Source organism: Tenrec ecaudatus, chromosome Y (assembly GCF_050624435.1).
Source record: "Tenrec ecaudatus isolate mTenEca1 chromosome Y, mTenEca1.hap1, whole genome shotgun sequence".
In the NCBI taxonomy this organism is placed as follows: domain Eukaryota; kingdom Metazoa; phylum Chordata; class Mammalia; order Afrosoricida; family Tenrecidae; genus Tenrec; species Tenrec ecaudatus.
In genome coordinates this window covers 18080608-18091948 of record NC_134549.1, presented here as the reverse complement: position 1 = coordinate 18091948, position 11341 = coordinate 18080608, and the positions used below count along the sequence as shown (strand labels likewise).

The window sequence follows — 11341 nt, the reverse complement described above, 5'->3', positions numbered from 1 at the left end:
CCTGGAATTTCTTTTAGATTCTCAATGTCGGGTGACAACTGAATAACAACTCTTCTAAATTATCAAGGCGTTTTAGTGGCCGTCATTTTTGTGGACCCACAGCACTGCTGCTGAGACTCTCGTGTCTGAAGAGTAAGTTGAACCCTTACTATTCAACCCTCTCACACCCCCACCACAAACCCTTAAAACAGAAAATTTAAGGAGGGTAGACAAACATGTCCTAGACATGTAAACCAGAGATAGCTTAGTCTTCTGTGGTCAATTCTCACCTGGTGGATGAATAAGACCCTCTTGATTACAAAGCTATTAACTGAAAGCTGTGCAGAAAATGCCTGTCTGACTATGTTTCTTTGGATAAAGTCAGGCCAAGCTTTCCTGGGGTGTGAGCCTATTCCCACTTCTCTTTTCTGTGCCACATCTACCGAATGACATTCTCGATGTTCTCACCACTATAACTTGAAGGATTCCCCCTTGGGCATCATGTTTCATGTTAATATTTTAATTTTTCTCCTGAAGTTGCTCTTTGAAATGTTCTGTTCAGCATTCTTTTATCATTTCTTCCATTTGCTTTAGTTACATTTCTACCAATGGCAGGATTCAGAGTCTCTTAGATGTCCACTTTTGTCATTCTACCTTTTGTGTCTTGTGGAGGACTTTGCTTTCTTCATACATGATGTTATTGATGTCATCACACAGCTGGTCCAGTTTCCTGCTGTTAGTGTTCACTCAATCCTATCTGTTCTTGAGATGGCCTTGCCATTCATGTGGGATGGATCTCAGGTTATATTTGTGCTCTCACGTAGTTGATTCATTTCTTCATCTTCATGGCCCCAGCTTCATTTTTGACTGCACATAATGACCTCCTCCAAAATCTCTTAAGTTAGGGCTTATGTCTCAGCACTAAGTTTTTGGATGTTACACATAACTTTCCAATGTCAAAAACAAAACAAAAACCCCAAATCAAAAACCACTTCTGGAAATGCCTTGAGATCATGTAACAATGAAGTTGTTCATCTTGCCCTCTGGTAGGGTGCATTGGAAATTGCATTACTTGCATGCTTCTAAAGATGGTCCAGGCAGAAGCAGTGTTTTAGGGCTCCCTGGGCATGTCCTTGATGGACAGGACTGTAGGTTGCATAATCAGGAGTCCTACCCTAGCATCTTGCTCAATTGCTTCATTTGAAAGTGCCAAAGTCTTTAGAACATAAACTATGTGTCCCAATCTTGGTCCTCCTATGGCTTCCATAATCCCCCTCTTATTGTGATTAGTGGTCTTACAATTACTCATGAATTTGTACAGCTGCCTGTATTCCAGGACTTAGTGAAGTAAAATCCCGTGTTTGATTAGTCTGATGGTATGAAGACTTCATGGGAATGGCGACCCTAATGTGTCTGCATCTTTGTGTCCTTCATAAACGAAGGCACTTTGTCCTTAACTTATCTTGGTGTTAGGGTCTCTTTTGTAGTGAAACACTTGTCCAACTTCTGTAGTGGACTTGATTTCCGTGGATTGCACAGGCAGAAGTCAGTCGTGCATAGCTGCCATTTATTTTGTTCAAAAAGTTTGATGGAATGATGGAAGAGCTGAGTCCAGCCCTGGCTAGCAGATTCTCTGTGTCCCGAGATTTGAACGGATGTGCAGCCTCACACCCGCTCCTGTCCCAGTACAAGCCCAAGTGCAGTTCCTTGGAGCAGGATGAGCTGCACCGTCGTTATTTGAACTGCAGAAATACAAGCGACTCGCCTCTGTGAACCAGGCCAGAAGGCTGGCTGAAGATGACTGGACTGGAGTGCAGAGTGAGGAGGAGGAACACAGGAAAGATGACGAAGACATGGATGTTGACATTGACGAGAAACTCCCCTAGCACTTTGCCAATCAGTTGATGCTCTCTGAGTGGCTGATTGATGTCCCCACGGACTTGGGGCAGGAGTGGATTGTGGTCTTGTGCCCCATTGGAAAAAGAGCGCTCATCATGGCCTCCAGGGGTTGCACCAGCACCTACACCAAGAGCGGTTACTGTGTGGACAGGTTTCCTTCCCTCCTGCCCGGAGGCAGCAGGCAGAGCTCATGGACACCATTGTGCACTGCATTCACAGCGAGGTGCAGCAGACCTACTACGTTCTGGACCTGTTGTGTTAGCGGGGACATCGCGTTTATGACTGCCCCACTGATTTCTGGTTCTACTGGATGCATGTGAAGTTAGCCGAGGAAGGCCACCTGGGAGAGCAAACAAAGCTCAATCCTTTTTAGTTTGTGGGGCCCAGAACTTCCAGTGCACCCCAAGAGGCTGTGTGAGGTGCTGGCCACACGCTTCCCTTTTGAGGTGGACGGGCTCCTCTTCTACCACAAGAAGATCCACTACATCCCGGGCAGCATCCCCCTGGTGGGCTGGCTATGGCCTTACATGGTGCCGCTGGTCTGCAGACCACCCAGCAAGAGTACGCAAGGCACCAGCTTCTGCAAATCAGCCAGGAAAATTAATAATGTTATTCTTTGGAGTTAGTGAATGTTGCAGGGTATAGCTTTGATAACAACATCCTGGTCAATAAAATAAAAATAGTACCATCATGGCTAAAACATTAAAGGGAACAATGATATTAATTAAAATGTTTTAATTTTGATTACATAGGAGCATATTTTAAAATAAATGACTACTGGGACTCTCTGACATGAAAGGGGGGAAGGAGTCAGGTTATTCATCAGTCAACAAGATTGCCTTAATGTGACCAATGTTTGTCTAAAGTATACTTGCAAAATTTACCTTGTGATTTCACGAATCCTTCTATCACCAAGACCATATTTTCCAACTGTTTTCCCTACCTCATTGTTTCCTAATTTCTCACTCCAATTACCAATAATTATCTATGTGGCTTGACTACATGTTGGGTCAATTTCATACTGAAGTGATTGGAAAACTACTTCAGCGTCTTCATTAGTGATTCGTGAGAAAATTTTACTGATCATTGTATTGACAAGACTTTCTTGTACTCCCATAGATACCCCATCACCCAGAGTGTTGTAGTTCAATACAGATCTCCAAGTTCAGTTTGATGAACGCACCATTATGCCTCTTGAGTTTGCCTTTCCTGTAGAGTTAGTTAGCCTTGGGATGGTTTGATTCAATATGCAATGACCATATTTCCTACTGATCTTTGATTTATCCACCTCACCAGCTGCTGAGGTCCATCATCGGCCTGCCCATATTGGGTTCGAAAACCTTAGGGCCAACGTACGCAGAGGAAGTAGCTAGACTGAAAAGTAAGCCTCACATGGATCTTGAGAGCCTCTCCCACTGTGAGTTGATAAGAGGAGTAACAAAGCCAGAAAGCTCCCTTCTGAGGAGCTCTGGGTGCCATGATCCAGTTTTGGAGGGCAAGGACAACCAGTGTAGCTCTCCCAGAAGTCTGAGCAGACGTCTCGTATCATTCACAAGTTAGGATTGCTCTTGGAGCAGATTGATCAGCATAAGCAGCAGGAACCCACCCAGGCTCCTGGACCTGGTCATACAGAGTGTGTGGCAGGATGAGGCCTCAGCCATGGCTGTCCTGGGGTCGCTACTCATGAACTCTTCCCACCACTGTCATGCAGCTGTGGTCGGTGGATACAGACACGCAGCGAAGGCCACGGTAGTGTCTTGGCTTTTTATCCTGCTCTCGCTAGGGGCTCTCATGAAGTCTTGGCATTCTCAACAGGATATTTTGATATCCTGCTTCCCAGATGATTCCACGCAGGGGATGTGAACTCTGAGTTGTGGATATATGCCTGAACACTGACACCAAGTTTTGGAGAGTGTGGTCTGAAACCCAATCCATTGCGTCCAGTGACAACCCAGCCCAGGACTGTGACTCTCAAAGGGAAGGATCCCGTAGCAGGAGAGAAGCCTCAGTGTTTGTCCTCTATGTATTTGCTCACAAGCATTTGCCTTCTTGAATCAGTACCAGATGAATTGCTCACTATTATCATTACAAGAGTCAACTGTGGAAAGACCCTGCCACCCCTCTGCTGTCGGGTGTTAGCATTTGAAGGAGATCTGTCACAGCTTCCGATTATTGAGGAGATCTTAAATGGGGTACAGATGGATTCTGTGCAGGAGGTGGGAATCCACTGCAGATGGGACCTGCAGAGGCGCAACTGGTTTACTGCTTACCTGTCCCAGATGGGTCACCAGAGCACACCCCATCTTTCCCAAGTAAGTCCCACATATGTCCAGATCCCCTGGTGTCATGTACCATGGACAAAGTGGACAAGTGTTTTGCAAAATTGGCCTCTCATATCCTCAGTCTGCATTACTCCAGCACCTCGTTCTGGAAGCAGTCTTCTTCCTCAATGACCACGTCTATCAGCTGCTCAGTTGTTGGCCTACACATTCGCAGTTTCTCTCTTTAAAAGCACTGCATTGCGCTGGACTCTGGTCTGACCGCCTGTGCTTTTGTCCCCGAACCAGCCAACTAAGGTCCCCGCATATGAGTGGTTTGTTCAGGGATTCCTTAAGACATGAATTCCTCCCAAGTCTGCTAGAGAGGGTCTCAGCCGGATGACTCTGAGCTCACTGCCTTGCAGCCTGCTCTGTGCCAGTACTCCCACCTCACCACCTTTAGAGTTGGATGGAAACCCAATCTCCATGGCTGTCCTGCAGGACCTGCTTAAGCACACAAGTTTTGTGTAAGTTCTCCCTTCTGGGGCTCCTTGTGCCTCAGGATTGCTATGAGGACACGGAATGTTCTCTCTTAGGATACTCTTTTAGAGGCAATGGAGGATCTCAAGACGACCCTGCAGGCCTACAGATTCCTCACTTTAAGATTTTCTCCCAGTAAGGGAAGTTAGGATGAAATCATCATGCATGTGGCAAGCTAATGTGGTTGCCTTCCTTACTAATCCTCACTTATGCTTCTGGTTTACTGTACCACTTGGAAAACCCTCATGTTCACTATGCAAATGATATTATTTGGAGTTAGGTTCAAGAGGATTAGGCTATCTTTGCTCTAACAATGTGGTGATTGGGGTTGAAGATTACAGGAAGCATCTGACCTTTACGCCCTTAGCCCAGTCATTCCTTGCTGGCTTCACATCTCTCATTAACAAGACATGAAAAGAGAGGCCAACAGTCAGGAGCAGAGCATGTCCTTGGAACCCAGGGTCCCTGCAGGGAAACCTTATAGATTCAGAAGAACCTGGATGCCAACACTCGTGGAATCCCCATGGAATGCACACAGATGCTGAAAGTTGCCAGTCCATCCCAGTACAAGACAATCAACATCCAATCTTTCATATCCATGTCTAAGCTTCTGACACTAACATATTTTGCCTAAGATAAAATAAATGTCTCTTTGTAAAGCTATCCTCTTGTGGTATTTACTTCTCCTGGAGCAACACTATTTAAAATGTGCATTCAATTTTGGGCTCTGTTCCCTCGACCTAACAGAAATGGGCACGGAAGGATGTCAGTTTTGGAGTTGTGCCTAGGTAGTGGGCTGTGCTTGTCTATTAATCAATAGTTGGAGGCTTCCAAAACCACTAGCTTCTACAATGGAGAAAGATGAGAGTCTTCCACCTCAAAGACACGCAGCATTGTTTACCAACAAAGCTCATACAGCCCTTGAGAGAAAGTGGAAAGCATCCCATGGGGCAAAAGCAGACAAGACACTTTATATATGGGAGAAAGATGGGGCTTTCTACTCCCACACAGAGTTACAGTCATGGAAACTCTTAGGTTGATGCTTGTATCCTGAGAGCACTTGAGATTTAAGACAGTGTGTGGGATCCTTCTGCAGAGGTCAGTCCTTCAAACATTGGTCAGCACACCACCAGGTCACTGGTTCAAATCTGTCAGCCAGTCCATGTGCTTTAATGAAGCCATCGACTCCTGGAAAGATTGACAGTCAGTAGGAAGCCAAGGAGGCATTTCTGCTCCTTTTCATAAGTTTGTTCATAAGTCGGATGAGCTACAGTAGAAGAAAGTTTGTGCTTCAGGAAGTGCGCTACAAAGAGGAGCATCCATAATGACAAAACTGTATTGCATGTAGGAGAAATGGGACAGTAAAGCCATTTCTGTAAACACCCACTTAATCCCCCTCACCCGCCAACACAACCCTCACCATCTTCTGTGTCCTCTCCCTCCCCGTGCATAAGGGCTGATGGCCGAGGACTTGTGTGAACAGGGCTGGGTCTGGATTCTCAGGAGTTGGTCTGTTCTGATGGCATCAGCCTGGCTGATGAGATCTCACGAAATGCCATCACTTCCATGATGAGATCTACTGTCAACAGCCAATGAGGGGGAAGCAATAGCTTCCTGGTGGGTGTGGTCTTATCCTTTAAAAGGACTCTCTGAAAGCTCTGGAGCTTTGTTCTGCACCTGGCCCCTTCACCTTGACCTGAAGGTTTCTGGACTTGAGACGGAACCTTGCCAACATTTTCCTGGCTTCTCTGGAAGTTTTCAGGCTCAACATTCTTGACGAAGAAGTCTGCCATTCGACCTGCCTTCTTGGATTCTTCATGCACCGGATCTACCTCAACCTGGACCGTTGCCAAGACTGAAATTGGAGCCTTGTCAGCGTCTGCAACTGTGAGTTGAATGAGAGTTACATGAAAACTACCTGAATGGTTGTGAGGAGCAGATGGGGAGGGACGCAGATCTTGGAGGGCTGGTGTAAATAGATGGGAGAACACAGCGGCCTCTCCGTGGGAGACCAGATCCATGGATGGACAGTGGGAAAGGGTCTTGTCCTAGAATCCCTGTTTCATACGCTACTTCTTGTCATGGTTGAATGTCTCCTTCTTTTAGGAAACCCACTCTGTGTGTTCCTTCATCTTGTTTTTGTGGCCCCTGCATTTTTCATCGAATATTTGTGTGGTAGTTTGTTTCACAGTGGTGGCTTGGGAGGACAAGACAGAAGAGTGCTTTCTTCGTAGGGTATAGGATTTCTGTGCATCTGGAATGACACAAATGCTCCTAACAAAAACAGCATCTTTCAAAATTGGGAACCATAGACTTTTAATTGTGAAATTCGCACTTTCGATTCGTTCTGTTCTGTCTTGTTTTGTTTTGCTTCTAGCACTTGTGGTCATCTTCAGTTCCATGCGCTTAAAAAATTCTAAGGAAGGTTCTTCAGCTCTGTCTGCACTGGGTTTGACCTTACATGTTGAGCACTTTCTGACAGCTTCTCAGACTGAAGCACACTGCCATGGAGTCACTGCTGACTCTCAGCAACCCCTTAGAAATGCTGGTGCGGCAATTCTTCTTGGGACTAGAGAGCCCAGTGTTTTTCCTGGGAAGCTGTTGGTGGATTCAAACTTCTGACCATGCAGGTCTCAGCAGCCCAAGGCATAACCACTGCCTGCGAAGGCTCCCGAGTCTGTCCTAATGCAGGGAATAGTCCCACTGCCTTCTTGAGAACCAACACTCATTTTCTGACCACCAAATTCTCATGTTGAACTTGAAAGGACACGGGGAAGATCAGTAGCTCGGAATCTCACGGTGTCCTTGAAGCAAGGTGGAACAGATTGCTCTGGGAAAGACAGGCAAATGATGCTGAAGCACAGGGGAAGAATGAGAGTGTAGACTTAAGGGAGGTCTCCTGTAGACTAAGACATGTAAATGAGCGAAAGCTTAGTCTTTTGTCCTCCTCAATGATGATGTGATGGATAAAAAAAGCCCCCTCTTTATTACAAAGCTATTAACAAAGATCTTTGCAGAAATGACTATTTATGTTTAGTTTCTCTGTCGAAAGGAGGAAACCCCAAACTAATCTGTATTTAATTGGCTCTGCCTTTATTTTTCCTGCTTTTATGTGAGACAAAGCTTTAACTGGGTCTCAGCTCCTTCCCACCACTCCTTTCTCTGTTACATGCATGGAATGGCCTCCTCTTACCACCTCTTTGACCTCCTATTATCACTGGTGATGTTCACATTGAGCAGCATATCTCACTATAATAGTGTAATTTGTCTTCTGTTTTACATGTTCTGCTCAGCTCTTGATGGTTTCTTCCATTGGCTTTAGCGATGCTTCTACCAATGTCAGGATTCAGAGTCTCCTTTGCGTCCAGCTAGGTCATTCATTCTTTTCTGTTTTGTGAAGGATTTTTCTTTCATACATGATACTATTGATGTCATGCTATAGCAGGTTCAGTTTTCTGTCGATCGTATTCACTTGATCACATCTGTTGTTGATATGCTCTTGACATTCAAGTGGAATGTGTCTGAGGTTATATTTGCATTCTCCTGCATCTGATTCAAGTCTTCAGCTTCATGGCCCCAGCTTTGCTTTTGCCTGCTGATAATGAACTCCCACAAAATGTCTTTTAGGTAAGGGCTTCAGTCAGAACATTTCATTTTCAATAAGTTATCAATAACAGTCAAATCAAGAAAACCACTTCAGCTAGATGGCTGCTTATTTAACTTTAAGCCCTTAACACCCCAAATGCTATATCTTTTCGTAGACAGGCTGCTTTCCCCACCTTTGCTTATGCCCACATTTCATCTTACGTTATGGTATCAGGAAGGTGAGCATCACAGAATGCAGATAATTAGGACCAAGTGACTTGTGTTGAGGTAGTACTTGAATCTAGGCCCCATGTCCATCTGCAACCTTAATTCTTAACATATAGATATAAGTACATGGATCGGTTTCCCTCTCATTGTATATAAACAGGGTCAAGTATAAAGAAAATGTTTTGAAACCGATGATATTAGCATCCCTGCAAATGTGCTTGACACAATGAATGCATGTGTGGCTTACGATAAGAGATGTAAGAGCCCCCAATAAACGTATTTAATAAAAGGAAAGAAACATCTATCTTCCATTAAAAGAAATTTTTAAAAAGTTAATGCGGACATCCGGCTTCTTACTCAGAAAGTAAGATTAGAGTGGAATTTCTATTTCCAGATGATTTCACTCTGTTGTGATGTTTGAATATTCTGCATTCATGATCTAGGGAATGAGCGATGCAGATGAATCCAGAGAGGCAAAACCATCTGTTGTCAGAGCCCCTGAGCTGAAAGGATGAGACCTCCAGTCCCATGGATAAGTGTTCCCTAGCTCTGAAATGTCGGGCCCTTTCATCTCACTCTCAGTCTTTGAAACTTGAGGTAGCGTCCCCCAAATTTCCTACTTATTTTTGCTTCATTCACCTCCCCAGCTGCTGAGGTCACTGTCTGCCATCAGACTCCTGACTGCCCATCTTGGATTCCACAGCCTCTGGGTCAACTTGAGTCAGAAGAAGAAGAAGAATCCAGTTTGAAATCTAAGCCCACGTGGACCAGCCTCTACCAGTGTGAGTTACTGGAAAGATTAGCATGGTCAGCGAGCTCCTCTCTGAGGGGCTAAGGGGATGACAGTGGAGTCCAGAGTGTGGAGGGCTAGGACAACCAGATTGGCTCTCCCAGAACACTGAGCAGACCCTTTCTCTTCATTCACAGGTCAGGATCGCTCTTGGAGCAGATTGATCAGCATGAGCAGCAGGAACCCACCCAGGTTCCTGGACCTGGCCATCCAGAGCGTGTTGCAGAATGAGGCCTCAGCCATTGCCTCTCTGGAGTGGCTGCCCACAGAGCTCTTCCCTCCCTTGTTTGTGGCAGCTGTTGTCGGAGAATACAGAGAGACAGTGAAGGCCATGGTTGGGGTGTGGCCCTTCCTCAAGCTCCCTCTGGGGGCTCTGATGGAAGATTGTCAGTCTCCCCCTGAAATCTTAAAGGCTGCCCTTGATGGCCTTGCTATACTGCTTTCCCAGAAGGTTAAGCACAGGAGATGCAAACTGAAAGTGCTGGATTTACAAATGAACACTGGGACCAACTTCTGGAAAGTGTGGGCTGGAGGGCAGTCTACAGCCTCTGTAATGTCATCAGAGGATCCACAGTCCACCCATCCCAAGACTCAGATCCTCAAAGAAGACAAATGTAGGTCAGTGGAGAAATATCCAGCCTTGGCTGGCATGACGGTGCTCACTGACCTGTGCATTCAGGAAGACATCCCAAATGAAATGCTCACCTTCCTCATCGAAAGGGTCAAGCAGACGAAGGACCTGCCACACCTGTGCTGCAGGAAGCTCGAACTTGTTCGGAATGTTGCCCCGCTTCCCATTCTTGGGGAGATCCTCAACATAGTGCAGCTAGACTCTGTCCAGGAGGTTAGATTGCTTGGTAGTTGGGACCTGCAAAGCCTCAACTGGTTCGCTCCTTACCTGGCCCAGATGGTCCAGCTGCATACACTCCTCCTCTCTGAATGCACCCTGTATTGCATCATCCCCGGGGAGAATGATGAGGACGAGGTGCAGAAGCTACTTCAAGAATTCACCACTCAGCTCCTCAGGCTGCATCAGCTCCACACCCTCATGCTGCACTCTGTGAACTTCTTTGGTAACCACCTCCACCAGCTGCTCAGATGCTTGCAGGCGCCCTTGGAGACCCTGCACATACGCCGTTCCTTGCTTATGGACCAGGACTTGACATACCTGTCCTCATGTCCCTGCACCAGCCACCTGAAATCCCTTGACTTGAGTGGTGTACGCAGGCCTGGCTCCAATTACGAGTTCCTCCCTGCTCTGCTGAACAGAGTCTCAGCCACCCTGGTCCACCTGGATTTGGCGGACTGTGGCATCACGGACTCGGACTGCAATTACTTGCAGCCTGCTCTGGGTCACTGCTCTCAGCTCAGAACCTTGAAACTCTGCGGAAACCCGTTGTCCATGGCTGTCCTACAGACCCTGCTGTTTCACATGTTCCCAAGGTGCAACTTTGCCTTTCTAGAGCTTCCTGTCCCCCTCAATTGCTACATGGACCCCAAGTTAACTCTGCCCTGGCATACCCTTGCAGAGGTGATGGAGCAGCTGAGGCTGACCTTGCAGCTCCATGGACCCCAAAAAATACGCCTTGCTTACAGGCACTGTCGCACCCTGTGCGATGCAATCTGCATCCGTATGGACAACTAGTGCCACAACCCTTTGCCATCTGTTCTCAATCCTGACTTCTCCCTCGGGATCCCAATGTCGTATTTGGAAAGACTAGTCTTTCCTAAATTAGAGCGGTTTGGATTGAGTTCTTGAGCTTGAGCTTGAGTTTGCCATGATGACGAAGGAGGTTGGAGGTATCGGTCAGAGGATGCATCTAACGTGATCAGCCTTCCTGAAGTCAAGCCTTAATTGCTTCACATCCATCTTCTGAAAGTGATGGAAAAGGAGATTCAGCAGCAGGTAGCAGATGTGCTCACCCACATCACGAATCAAAGCCAGGAGCAAAATACATCCCTGTCACCCACGGCCCCTTCCCTGGGCATATGCAGGACCTTGGCGACGTGGATGCCCAGGCACATGGAGTTCTTCAGGACTGCAGGTGTCCCCGATGCTAAA

The 11341-nt window shown here is 46.5% G+C and overlaps 2 pseudogenes; both read left to right on the top strand.

Annotated features, from left to right (window-relative positions):
- The first annotated feature begins 1575 nt into the window (after nt 1–1575).
- Nucleotides 1576–2504, top strand: LOC142435673 (snurportin-1 pseudogene; annotated as a pseudogene).
- A 6944-nt stretch (nt 2505–9448) lies between these two features.
- On the top strand, nt 9449–10924 carry LOC142435672 (melanoma antigen preferentially expressed in tumors pseudogene; annotated as a pseudogene).
- The last annotated feature ends 417 nt before the right edge of the window (nt 10925–11341 follow it).